Genomic DNA, 13,812 nt, shown 5'->3' with positions numbered 1-13,812 from the left:
CTCAATAACTTGATTTAATATCGCATTCTCGGAAACTCTGATGATGTGGTGAATCCATGAATCAGCTCTAATTTTAACAACAATCTTGTATAACAATGCACATACAAAATCACTTCCTGAACACTTCTCACTTCCCACATAAAAGTTTCTCTGGTTTTCACTGGAGCCTGCACAGAAGTTGAAACAAATTTACGCAGTACAGTAATTCAGCAAAAACAAGGAACAATCAGGCACTTCCTCTTAACGCTTGACCATCACTGTATTTCTCAAATTTCAATGCTACATCGACTTCAACGCAGAGTACAATACGTTCGATAGTTTTTACTGTTATCGATAGCGGACACAAATGCTTACCCCTTCGTGTGAGAACTGCTATTGGATAAGAGAACCGGATCTCCTGTCTTATATATATACATAGCAACAGAACACAGATAGTCGGAAAGAAGGGGGGTGACCAGCGGATGCGCTGTTTAGGAGGCTAAGGTCCTAGCTTCAACTTGCTGCTACTGCACAAAAAAATAACAAGCCAATTAAAATCACGACGGCGAAACTAAAGCTTTTTTAGAGTTAATTAGTCCGTTGTGGTAATGAAGTTACGGAGCACTTAAACGCGTAGGTAGAAACTAAAAGGCACCATCACGCGAATTATAGTTATGACAGAATGATAAAGACCTTCAAAACTTTTCAAATTAACAAGCAGTGCAGATTAATTTTAAACCGCGAATTAATAAGTCTACACGCTACAACATGTGCACCTCGATTCTAAGATCAGCAACTCGATTGCGGCATATTTCAGAATAAGCTTTCACTTCTCTATCTGACAGGTTTCGCCTGGCGCTAACATCGCGATTATACTGCTGCCAAAACTCCATTCCGCAGCGAAATGCAGATTCGAGAATTTACGCGTTTAAAGATGGAAATAACATAAGTTATGTATTGATCTTGCATAAAAATTTATGGCCGTTGGATCAAATCCTGCACGTCACACGGAGAGCCACGATTGAAGTCTGACTTCCAGTTCACCTGATGCTCTACATCAACCCCGTACAGACTTTTAAAGCCGACATCGAATTAAAACATATCATTCTTTTGTAAAGCATATTTAGTTCCTGCGGTGGTTGTGTGGTCTAGACCAGCAGTTCTCAACTTGTGTTCCCCGGACTTCTGGGGATCTGCGAGTAATTTTAAAGGGGCCCTGGAACCAAGGTGTGTTCTCGAACGCTATTTACGTAGGCCTAACTTTATCACGTTCTCTGATTTTTATCAGCTTGCTGGAATATTTTTTATCTCAGTATTTTGAGAGACACAGCTTAACAGGAATAAGTTCACCCCAGGAACTTGTCTTGGCTTACAAGTCTTGCGTACCTATCCGATAGTTTTAGACTTTTAGGGCCGTATTCATAGACATTCTTAGCGCGGGCTTTCGGTGGATGATCAGCGAACTAACATTTTTCGTATTCATAAACCAGTGTCAGCGATGTGATATGATATCCTGTTTAGCACGCTCGTAGCTGGGCTAGCGAAATGTCTATGAATAGCACTCTTAAATTCTAATCTTCAGGGTCCAACTTCATCGTCCAGGGTAAGACTAAATCATCGACAAATAAATTATTAAACTTGTGATGTTGCTGAGATATCAATTGAGAATTCTATTCATTTCCCACTTTCTGTGACATTCGATATACATGGAAATATAAAAAGTCTTCATTGACTGGCATTAAAATTAAGAAAGTATTATCCTTTCTGCAATGCAAACAACAATTTTATGAAAAATCTCTTCTTGGTGACAAATAATAGTTTTCCCGCCAGAAATGAAGAGGGGATGTTAGAATTATCTTCTGATTCGAGCTTAAAAATGTTGTTTCCTATAATGTCCCTTTTGCAATGTTAGTTGCATGCACCATCCGTATAGCCTATACAAATATTGTATGTATATATGTATTTATTTATTCACACTGCAATGGGTATATGTATACCCGGTGGCAGTGCTAACTAATTACACTCAATAATGACAATAATAAACACAATTAAAAAAATACAATTAATAATAATACTAATAATTAATACTAACAATAATTGCCCGAATTGCTGTACAATATTTAATGCCATTTGCATCAGCATACTAGTGTGAGAATATATTTTCTGCTCTGATCTCCTTGAAGAACAATATTATATATAGGGTGTTTCAGAAATAAGTGCCGAATTTTTTTTAGGTATGATAGGTTGCATCTGGCTATTCATTTCAAGGATAGGAACCTGGTGCCCTGATGAATCGCTTTTATTCTACGACCTATGTTGGCATAGCGTACCCTGGGGATAGGCAGCCGGGAGTGCTTTAGAGTGAAAGCGGGAACAATACGTACAGAGTAGGCTACTTTTTAAAATCCACAACGGTATGGGGTTCGAAGCACAAGATGTCAACTTGGTTAAGAAGAGAAGACAGGAGAGGTGAAGATCAGTTTTACTCAGCTTACATTTACATTTACATTTACATTTACTTACTTACAGAAGATGTTCAAAGCGACCGCCGTTGTCCTGACGACACAATTCCATTCGTCGGACCAAGGAACGTTTGACATCATGTCCGTTATCGCGAACTTCGCCTGAAGCAGCGGCAATTAGTGCCACTAGGTCTTCCTCAATGTCTACCGGTTCTGATATACCAAAGCCTTCATGTGTGCCCACAAATAAAAATCAATAGGCGTGAGATCAGGTGACCGTGCTGGCCAATGAACCGGCCCACCACCGGTCGAGATGAGGAACACAACATTAACTGGAGAGCAGTCAGCAGATATGCTACATTGCACCGCGTAGTCGAAAGGTGGAGTAGCAGTGTAAACAAATGAAAGGTGCTCTTATCAATACCGGCTACCTAACTTCCAGGCGGATAGACAGCATGTTGACATTGGCTAGCGAGAGAATGGGTAATCGCGGACACAATGTTCCTACGCAAAACATAATCACCGAGGCACAATCTATCACTCCTAAAAACACAGGGTGTTTCAGAAATATATATTAGGGTGAACAGTAAAGGTACGGTCACATATCGCTACTTTTGCAGCGCTGCAGTACAAAAAACTGCGCAACTCTCGTACTGCGACGTGTGAACAACGGTGCGGCCAGGTTCGGCAGCCGCTACTTTTGCATGCTGCGCGCAGCTTAGAAGTAGCGACGTGTGAACAGGGTTCTCAGGGTTGCAGCCGCAGCATTTTTGATATCGGTTTTGTTGAAACTTTTGCTGCGGTTGCGACCAGTGTTGCCACCCAAATGTGCCAATGATACTTTTATTGTTTGGATATATTTTAATGTTAGATGTGATGAAAATAAATTATTTATAACAGTTATTAAAAGCACAATACAGTCTGATCATATTTACTGACGATATAATTCATGTTTTTAATTTTCTGTAGCGTAGTTTCAAACAGGAGGGTTGCCAACATTGATTACGTGAATATGCTGTTGATTATCATTTAAGTATATAGGCGTTTTTCAAAGCTTTATAGTAAAAAAATGTCAATTTCTGAATATTACTTAGGACAGAAAAGCAAATAATAGATAAGTAAGCTTTCGCATGAGTTTCTTAATAATGCGAACATAACCACAAAATGTATATCGAGAAGTCAATACGGAGATGGAAACCTGCAGCATGACTGCGGCTGCAAAAGTACCGCCTTGTGTGTGAACAGACTCGCAACCTCCAGTTGCAACTTTTGCTGCACTCGGGTTGCGTAGCACGAAAAGTGGCATGCAGCGCGCTGCTTTTGGCTTATGTGTGAACACGACACGCAACTTTTGCAGCTGCAGTACAAAAGTTGCGCAGCAAAAGTAGCGACGTGTGACCGTACCTTAAGTAATGTCACTAATTTCAGTGGGTTATTCTTCGAGATATTTCAAACAAAAAAGTTTAATACAAATTTTTTCGTTTTTGCTTTCTTCTCGAGATGAAAAATGTTTTATCTGAAACATTTCATAGCGTGTTTTGAGAGAGCCATTGAATTAATTCCCAATATACTCAGTCAATTGAAGAGAGAAGTGTATTATGATAATAAACAACTGAAAGAATTTTAGTTTTGTCCTTTAAATGTGAAGAAATTTAACATAAAAAATGTAACTTCCCGTTCTGCAAAGGAATTTTAAAATGTTGCATTTGTTCTGATCAAATTTCTGCACATTTAAAGGACAAAACTAAACTTTTTTCAAGCATTTATTATCATAATACACCGATCTCTTAAATTGACTGAGCATATTGGAAATTAAATCAATGCCTTTCCCAAAACACGCTATGAAATGTTTCAGATAAAATAATTTTTATCTCGGAAAGGAAACAAAAATGAGAAAATGGTATTAAACTTTTTTGTTTTAAATATCTCAAAGGATAATTACATTACTTGCGGTTCACTCTGTATATATACAGGGTGGTCCACTTAACTCTTTCACCTCCGATAGCGTGTGAAATATTTCAGATATAGCCTACACAAACCGACAATAATAATTTAAATTACATCGAAAGGAACATCTGATATACGTAATGTAGATATTAGAGTCAACTTTCTTTTTTAATGGGGACAAACTATGTTTTGTGCTGCAAATACTGTGTTAGCTCTGTCTAATAACAACTGACAACTTTACAGACTGTTCGAATGTCACCAGTAAGTGTTAACATAAGCAATGTCTGACGCAACCTTCCTTATGACTAGTCCGTAGTGTTGACGTAGTTGCAGATCGAACACACCCATAGTACTGTACACTACCCAATACAATCCTTATTTCTTCTGTGCTGAACAATTGAACGATAAGACATCGGCGAGAAATCTGATTGCACACGGGAGATTTTGTGCTTTGTTTTTTTGGGAATATTTGTTTATGTTTTATTGTACACTACTTTTATGTCTTACTTCATCATGCGCAACATTTCCATAGTATTACAATGTACAGTACATTGTGATTGTAATTAATTGACGTATAACTCTAACCAGAATTGTCCTCCCTCTGTTCGATCCTTGGTGAGACATTTCTTATATTTACTCTTACCGCTGACATTCAAACAGTGAGTGAAGTAGTAAGTTGTTATTAGACAGAGCTAATGCAACATTTGCAATACAAAATAGTTAGTTCCCATTTAAGAAACGAAAGTTGACTATTATTTTATGTACAAAAATATATTACATACATGTATCAGATATCCCCTTCGATGTAATTTAACTTGCAATTGTCGGTTTGTGTTTATTTGAAATATTTCACACGTTATCGGAGGTGAAAGAGTTTAGTGGACCATGCTGTATATGTTGAAATGGTCTTGCGACTTAGAGTGCCTATCTACAATTGAGTCGCATTCCGTAAAGCAGGCATGTCAGAAAACAGACTCTAATGCCCGTGTGCACCATTCTCGATTAAAATTTGACCATGGTTAAGTCGGCACTTGACCATCTTCAACGCCAATTTGCGGAGTATCAATGTCAATCAAAGTTAAACAAGCGAGTTGATGATGATCAAATTTGATCACGGGTGTGGGCCCGATTATCTTGAATTGAACATGGTCAAGTCGAGAAAACCAAAATGGCGGCATGATTTGACGTACTTGATGGAATTGAAGATGAAATTATGTATCTTGAACACGCAAATCACTGCGGAAATAACAGAGTTGGTGTTATTGTAGAAAGAGTAAGTTTGTAGATGAATAATAATAATGTTCTTTTTTCTCAAAATAGACTAATGTTTTATATAAGTTTCTGCTTTGGAAGATCGGGACTTTACTTGAGGACAAAATATTATTTAGGCCTAATTGTCCAATTTTGTTAACATAATAATAAAGTAGTTATTCTATGCCGGTAATAATAAAGCAAAACTAAATGACCATTTTGTAGAATGCGAGATTATCACTTATTAGCTATAGATTTGTCGTTTGAAACTATTAGGACCTACATGACGTTTTGGACAATTAGGCTATTTACGCTTGAATTAAGAGAAATTACACGGATACCTTCCTTTCCCTCTTACTCCAAAATTCCAACCTTGTGAACACAAAATAAATGGATAAATTTCAGAAAAAGGATACGTTCCTTTCCCTCTTACTCCAAAATTCCAACCTTGTGCACACAAAATAAATTGGCACTAAAAACTTCCTTTTCGTATGCATGATGATGCGTATTCGACATACACAGACGAATTACTTTTTTTTTTTCTTTTTTAATTTTAAAATAATTGTTAGCGAGGTATCCGTATACTGAAATGTTCCCAAATAAATTATTGGCACTGAAATGTGTCTTTTCGTAAGCAAGATGATGAGCATTCGACAAACACATACAAATCTGCTGTTTTTAGTGGCCTATTTCAAGATAATTATCAGTGAGGTATCCGTATACTGAAAATTTCCCAAATTAATTATTGGCACTGAAATGTGTCTTTTCGTAAGCAAGATGATGAGCATTCGACAAACACATACAAATCTGCTCTTTTTAGTAGCCTATTTCAAGATAATTGTCAGTGAGGTATCCGTATACTGAAATTTTCCCAATTATTATCAATAATATGAAAAAACACTGTATAAATTACTTTACAAATTATGTGGAATTATGTAAACACGTAGCCTATAACTCATGTGAATTGTGAGGTTAAATCCAACCAAGTAGCCTGCTTTTCTCTTAGAGAACTTCCGTCAGTACTTTTATTCTGTAATATGGATGCATAATTGCTGACGAGTTCTAAAGGAATTCCCACTTCGAACTGTGAGAAGTTCGGTGCTCTTTTCTTTTTTTCTTCTATGATTATTGAAACTTGTTATCTGAAAACTACGAGGATGTATGAAAGCAGTCCGACAAACAAAAACGAAGCGATAATTGAGGAGCTTAGAACAAAAAGCAGGTAAGTGACAGAAACCTAGTTTTGAGGAAATTACAGTTAAAGTTCTACATGAAATGAAATATTATACACTAGTTTGGTGAAATGATGCCCATATAGCAGCACTGCACAGTGTGATCTCTTACCTGATTTTATCCCAAAGAAACATCCTTTTGGGCTATCACAACACGCACTTACCTCATTTTTTTTAATATTGTCACTTACCTGCTTTTTGTTCTAAGCCCCTCAATTGACAGAGTGCGTTCGTTCGCTGTTTTATGCTCGGTAACCTAGCGCTCAGATGAGTCTTCTCAAGCGAGCGTACCGTCAGCTGACGGTACTGAGTTGATCGAGGGAAAATGTCGGTGCACCGCATCTGTAACTTGATCATTGTCCAGAATTGACCATGTTTCCGTGATTGCTGATAAACGGGCTAGATGATCGAGAATGGTGCACACGGCCATAAATGTGCAGTTATGTGCGCGGACCGCCGGTCTGTGCAGACAGCATCATTCGAGCGTTGCTCTTACCCGTTCTTAGCTGGAGGGGAGTACAATAATCTATTCTGCGCTTCTAGGGTTCGATTAAATAGGCATTTGGACATCATAAACACACTTAGCAGAAGGAAAAAAACACGGTTATTATCAGTGTCTATACTTGACAATTGCAATACAAAAAACTTTAGGCTTACTCAGTTATACTTGACAAAGTAGTGGTTTGTAAAGCATCATTCATTAAAATGATTTTTATATAGTATTTGAAGAAAAAGAATGTTGCAGTCATTTCGAAACAACAAAAAACGAACACAGTATTTCATTTTACGTAGTAGGTACTGATTATTTTAAATAATATACCCTATTCTTTCATTGTTCGTCAAGCATTATTATTTATTGGGACCATTGGTACACAAATGTTGAAGAAAATATACTCCCAATTAATTACATGCAGTAGGACATTGTGAAGTTTTTACACTGAAATAATTTCCTTGTTGTATGTCAATATAAATTAACATTAATATTAATAAATGATATAAATTAAGCTTAGAATTTAAATTCACATATAGTTTATTTAGAAAACGTTGAGAGCAAGTATCGACAAGTTGGGAGCGTTACTGAAAGAAATTAAAAATGTAGTTCAAAAGCTGTGAAGCGACGATATTCTATTAATGTCAGGTTTAAAGATTTATTAATGTAAGTATATTAGCATAATATAGTGACGTGAGACGGAAAATTTGCCATTATAACTTATATTTTTCCAGAAAATTTTTCCGCCTTGCAAATAGTTACTTTCTTCGCTCCTTACAACCTCAAGAACCTTAATGTATTCCTCACAATATTCTCATCACTTGCAGCTTATGAAATGAAAGTCGTAAGTCGTCTAATCTTTGATGGCTGTGTTAGTAGAGACTCTAAAACAACGCCAATGTCAAGTTCGTTTTGTCGTGAGAGAACTGATTAACTTTACTAATCTGATCTAAACTGCCACAACACTATTACCTCGACATGGGCTAATCAAAACCTTTCATTTTAAAATAATTATTGTTGGCTGAGGAAAACATTATAACAATTATGATCTATGATTCATAATTTCCCTTCTTCGTTATCTGTGAACTCACTTTATTTATCATAACTTATTCACAGACAGCCAAATCAGTACCCGTACTGAAACTGCGTTACTGAAAGAAAAGCTGATATGCTGCTGCAGATATTGTATAGCCCTGTCGCGTTCCCCTCCAAGGCGATTCATTCCCTCCAGGTTGGGGAATAGAAAATGCACATCGCACAGAGACTACTGCACAATGTCGTAAAGCAATGTTAACCATCCCACTGATAACCTTATGATAAGTCCAAAACTGGTTTCTTTTTCACAGAAAATACATGATATGACGTAACTTTGTATTTATGTATTTCAGACTGTATTAAAAAGTTAAAATTTAATATCGCTATCAATTTATAAACTATCATTAACATAAATAACCAGACCCAACCTATCATCTCTAAAAAAAATCGGCACTTATTTCTGAAACACCTTATATGTATAATATTGTTCTTCAAAGAGATCGAGCAGAAAATATATTCTCACACTAGGATGCTGATGCAAATGGCATTAAATATTGTATAGCAATTCGGGAAACATTTGTATAAGCTATATGGATGGTGCGTGCAACTAACATTGCAAAAGGGACATTATAGGAAACAATTTTTTAAGCCCGAATCGGAAGATAATTCTAACATCCCCTCTTCATTTCTGGCGGGCAAACTATTATTTGTCACCAAGAAGGGATTTTTCATGAAAGTGTTGTTTCCATTGCACAAAGGACAATACTTTCTTAATTTTAATGCCAGTCAATGAAGACGTTTTCATATTTCCACATATATCGAATGAAAGTTCACGATGTCACAAGTGGGAAATGAATAGAATTCTCAATTAATAATTCAGCAACATCACAAGTTTAATTTGTGAATTTAAAAGTCTAAAACTATCGGATAGGTACGCAAGACTTGCAAGCCAAGACAAGTCCCTGGGGCGAATTTATTCCTGTTTAGCTCTGTCTCTCAAAAGGCTGAGGTAAAAAATATTCCAGCAAGCTGACAAAAATCAGAAAACGTGATAAAGGTAGGCCTAGTTAAATACCGTTCGAAAACACACCTTGGTTCCAGGGCCCCTTTCAAATCACTCGCAGATCCCCAGGGGTCCAGGGACCTCAAGTGAGAACTGCTGGTCTAGACCACACAATCACCGCAGGGACTAAATATGCTTTACGTAAGAATTATGTGACCTATGTGCATATGCTATATTTTAATTCGATTTCGGCTTTAAAAGTCTACACGGAGGTGAAGGATGCATTATGCAAATCTTTAACGAGTGAACATGATTAAAATATGCAAACAAATTTTGTGGTCCGTCAAAATGAAACGAGCTCAAGGGGTCCGTGACACTGCAAAGATTGAATCACTGGTCTAGATCGTTCTCCTGTCACGCAGGTGGTTCGAATTCGAGTCCCGGTAAAGCCTGGGACATTTTTGTTTCAGGAAGTGGTAGTTGGAGTTTTTCTCGGGGTTCTCACATCGGGCATCGACATAATTCCGTCCGAGCTCCATTTTAATATCATTGCTCGATAGCCGGCTGGCAACGCACGAAGAGGGCTGCTCTAGGAACGCTTGTTCTAAAAATGTATACTGAGGGAACCTTAGTGTAGTCAGCCGGTGTGGGTGAGAATGCGCCTGGATGGAGGTTAGCGTAAAAAGTTCTCTCAGACTGACATAGTGATAGGGTTTGCCCGCCTAACTTCAGATATTCAACGTGTGTTCAGTATTTTTAATTGAATTGTATTTGGAGGGCGCTACGACCCAGCACTGCAATCTAGAAGATATTGCGCTAATCCCTGATCTAGACGCTTTCCCAATCCACCCCGGATGACTAAGGCTTGCTGCGCACCCGGGTTTCGAGCACGCATCCCTAATCGTCCCTAGACAAGCCAGCCAGCTGGCGATCGGACAATGCTACGTAAAATGGCGACGGAACAGAAATGTTAAATGTTATGTTTTATTTCGGAATATGTATGGTAAGACTTTCCTATGTTAAATTTCAACGTACCTCGTTTACATGTTTCGACCTATTTATGGATCATCTTCAGATCTGGTCGTTGTTGGTCTTGGCGCCACTTGTTCTGTTTCCTGTGAGGGTGTGTTCCTGTGGTATAGTGTAGAGTCAAAGAGTGTGTGTGTTTTGAAGTTGAGTTGTGTGTTGAGAATTTCGTTGGGGTGTGTTTTTGTGTGTCTGTATATTTCATATTGTTCTAGTGTGTTTAGTTTCTGGCTTTTTGGTTGGATGTGTAGTATTTCCATGTCTGTGTTGATGTCTCTGTGGGTGTGGTTAGCATTTGTGATGTGTTCTGCATATGTGGAGATGTTTTGTAATTTTGTTATGGCTGTGATGTGTTCTTTGTAACGTGTTTGAAACGATTTGCTTGTCTCTCCTGTGTAGAAGTTGTTTTATTTAACGACGCTCGCCACTGCAGAGGTTATATCAGCGTCGCCGGATGTGCCGGAATTTTGTCCCGCCGGAGTTCTTTTACATGCCAGTAAATCTTTTGACATGAGCCTGTCTCATTTAAGCACACTTAAATGCCATCGACCTGGCCCGGGATTGAACCCGCAACCTTGGGCATAGAAGGCCAGTGCTATACCAACTCGCCAACCAGGTCGACACGGAACAGAATGATGTATTAAATGTCTAATATGGAGAAAAGAGAGAGCCCAGGCCTGGCATGATGGGCAGAAGGTCTGAACACTCAGTCACATGGGAGTGTCAAATATTGTTACTTAAAACGTTAATAAACTACTTTAATACGTCTCGCACCGTAGCTGTGTGGTCTAGGGAGTCATGTCTGAGACTAGAAATACGATATGACTCCTCATAGAAGAAGGCCGACCAGTGTATGGGACCGGTGTCCACCAAGCGCGGCGAGTAGCGAAATCTGGTTTCGTAAGCAGGTATCATCGTGCTGACCCACATGTTTGTGCTGAGGCCACGAGCTGTCGCGGCATGGATTACAGATTATGACTGTTGTATACTAGTATTATGCTTTTTATGACACATTGCAAAGAACCACAGAAACGAGGATGATTAATTAATTTTGTCGACTCTAAAACAAACGAGTGAGTAGGCCTACGCTTGATGAAATTAAATTGAATTATACTTACCTGACTGCTTGGCAGCAGAGATTTTTCTTAATAAACTTCTGATATGAAGTTATAGAACCTACTAAAAAATTATTGATTTAAAAACGTAAAATAAAGAATTAAATTTGAGAGCCGCATGACAATTCATTTTATCACTAAAGCTTGACAGGAAGTCAGATTCTTACCGATGTAACCATGGCAACTTTGGAAGGCGGCGGATGGCACATAGTGGAGTTCCTATGACGGCGTCAGTTCTTCACCTATGGTAACACAGGTCATCAATTGATAATGGACAGACATCTAAGTACAGGGACATCATTTTATTTTTACTTCTATTTTTATTGTACCTGAGTTTTTTAACGTACTTCACTCCCACCCCTTATACTAGTAAACTTCCAATCGTCCTCCACACAGAACCAAGGCTGCGTATGCAGTCAAAGTGACTTACGATGATACTAAACAGTACTGAGTGAGTACAGTACGTTCCATAAATATATTCGCGTTTTTAAGTGACGAAAGAGTTTTCAATATTGAATCATATTTTCGTACAGGTACTGTCGTTCGATTGCCTATGTCCCATTCCGATTTTCCTCATCTACTTTGCTCGCCCCTCTGTAAAGGCTAATGTCTGGGATGTCTTAGCTGTTTTCTGAAAACATTAATTTATGTTAGGAATTGGGCGTCTACGTAATATTATACAACTGTTTAAAATAACTTAAATAAAAATACCTTCTTCCTTTCTATGACTCTGCGACGTAACTACTTGGACGGAAAGTAGATAGCATATCTAAGTAATTTTATCTTTTCGGATCGGGCAGAAGTGAAGATTGAATTTACAGTACGTCAGGTAATCTTTTATATATTAAGTACAGAATTATTTTCATACGAGTTACTAGTACGAAGGACTAAATGGTAATTGGAATTAGGTACAAAAGGTTATTGTGCGATAATATACACAAAAGAACTGAAGACTTTATCGAAATAAACGGCCACCATTTTCAAAAATGTGTTTAAATATCCATATTATGAATATTTTTTCAATTTAACTTCATTCTCTATATTGTACGCTAATGTGCTGTAGACAGTATAATATACACTGCGTAATGAATATGTCCGAATGGATAGCTCAGTTCATGAATAAAATACTTATTGTTAATACAGTGCTGTATTTTGATTAAACAAAAACCTAACGAAAATTATCAAACTCAAAATCGCAATAATTCTTAGTTTACATAAATGGATAAACTACTTTTCTTCCCTCCTATACCTAATAAAGTGATTTCTTTGTATTTACGCCAGTATCATCGAACTCCAGTTGTGGAAGGGGGTTGCAAAGGTATAGCCAGGTTAATATTAGAAATGTTAGTAAAAATAAAATGTTGTCTCTGTATGTCATTAATAGACATCGGATTTTTAGGCACTAAAAATTGCAGTTTTAGGCGCCTAAAATAAGCTCAAATTTTGTAAAATTAGGCTCTATTTTAATGAAAATAGGCATTTTAGGCACATCAAGGTATCATACTTATTTCTTTTACTGAAATTTTTAGTTATACACTAAAATACGCACAAAAAAAAAGTATGTTTAAACATTAAAAAAGAATACTATATTATATTTATAAACAGAGCTGCACAAATTTAATATATCGAAACTAATGAAATAATGATTATTGATATCAAGATTACTCATTTTAAGTTATTGAAATTCAGTTCCATGCTCAGACTTTATTATAATTATCTGCACAGTACACCACCAGAATTTTTTCTAAATTCTCCACAGTTAACCTTTGCCTTTTGTCACTGAGAATCATTTTGAAAGCAGAAAAACGTCTTTCAACCGAAACTGATGTGAGAGGCGCAAATTTTTAATTAGGTACAATAGAAACATCAATACTTACTGGAACATTTACACTTTCCCCCGATATCACTCTTGATACTTTTTCCAACAATGAAAATCCTACATTCTTATTTAATACGTTGTCCCACTTATTTTTAACTTTTTTCCCAGTTTCGCCCAAAGCAGAATGTATGTTCACTTGAGTTTCCTTTATTATTGCTATTTGGCTACAAAGAGATTGTTTTTCACGTTCTAATTGTTCAATGCTTGCAGGTATGAAAGAAAAGTTTGATGTTATGTAGGCAATATCGTTTTTCACTCGTGAGTCATTCAGACAATCTTTCACTGCATTCACACACGCTGCACTATCAGTTTCAGGTAATTTATCAATAACTGTGACCACTTCTTTAAAATATTTAGAATAATACACCACTGACTGAATCCAGGTTCCCCATC

The 13,812-nt window shown here is 37.2% G+C and overlaps 1 protein-coding gene across 3 annotated transcripts in view; it reads right to left on the bottom strand.

Annotated features, from left to right (window-relative positions):
- The window catches only part of LOC138691055 (inactive ubiquitin carboxyl-terminal hydrolase MINDY-4B), a 102,944-nt gene that overhangs the window by 62,794 nt on the left and 26,338 nt on the right, over window positions 1-13,812 (bottom strand). Inside the window, exon 2 of one of the 3 annotated variants that reach the window (XM_069812720.1) lies at window positions 11,708-11,782. The exons of 1 other annotated variant lie outside the window; for it this stretch is intronic. The gene's annotated coding sequence lies outside the window, so the exon portion shown is untranslated. Of the gene's footprint in view, window positions 1-105; window positions 283-11,707; window positions 11,783-13,812 lie in introns of those variants that run through there. One more of the 3 variants, XM_069812719.1, reaches the window with a different exon arrangement.

Source organism: Periplaneta americana, chromosome 16 (genome assembly GCF_040183065.1).
Source record: "Periplaneta americana isolate PAMFEO1 chromosome 16, P.americana_PAMFEO1_priV1, whole genome shotgun sequence".
NCBI classification, from domain to species: domain Eukaryota; kingdom Metazoa; phylum Arthropoda; class Insecta; order Blattodea; family Blattidae; genus Periplaneta; species Periplaneta americana.
Note: the sequence above shows the minus strand (reverse complement) of the source record. Positions and strands in the feature narration are given on the sequence as shown.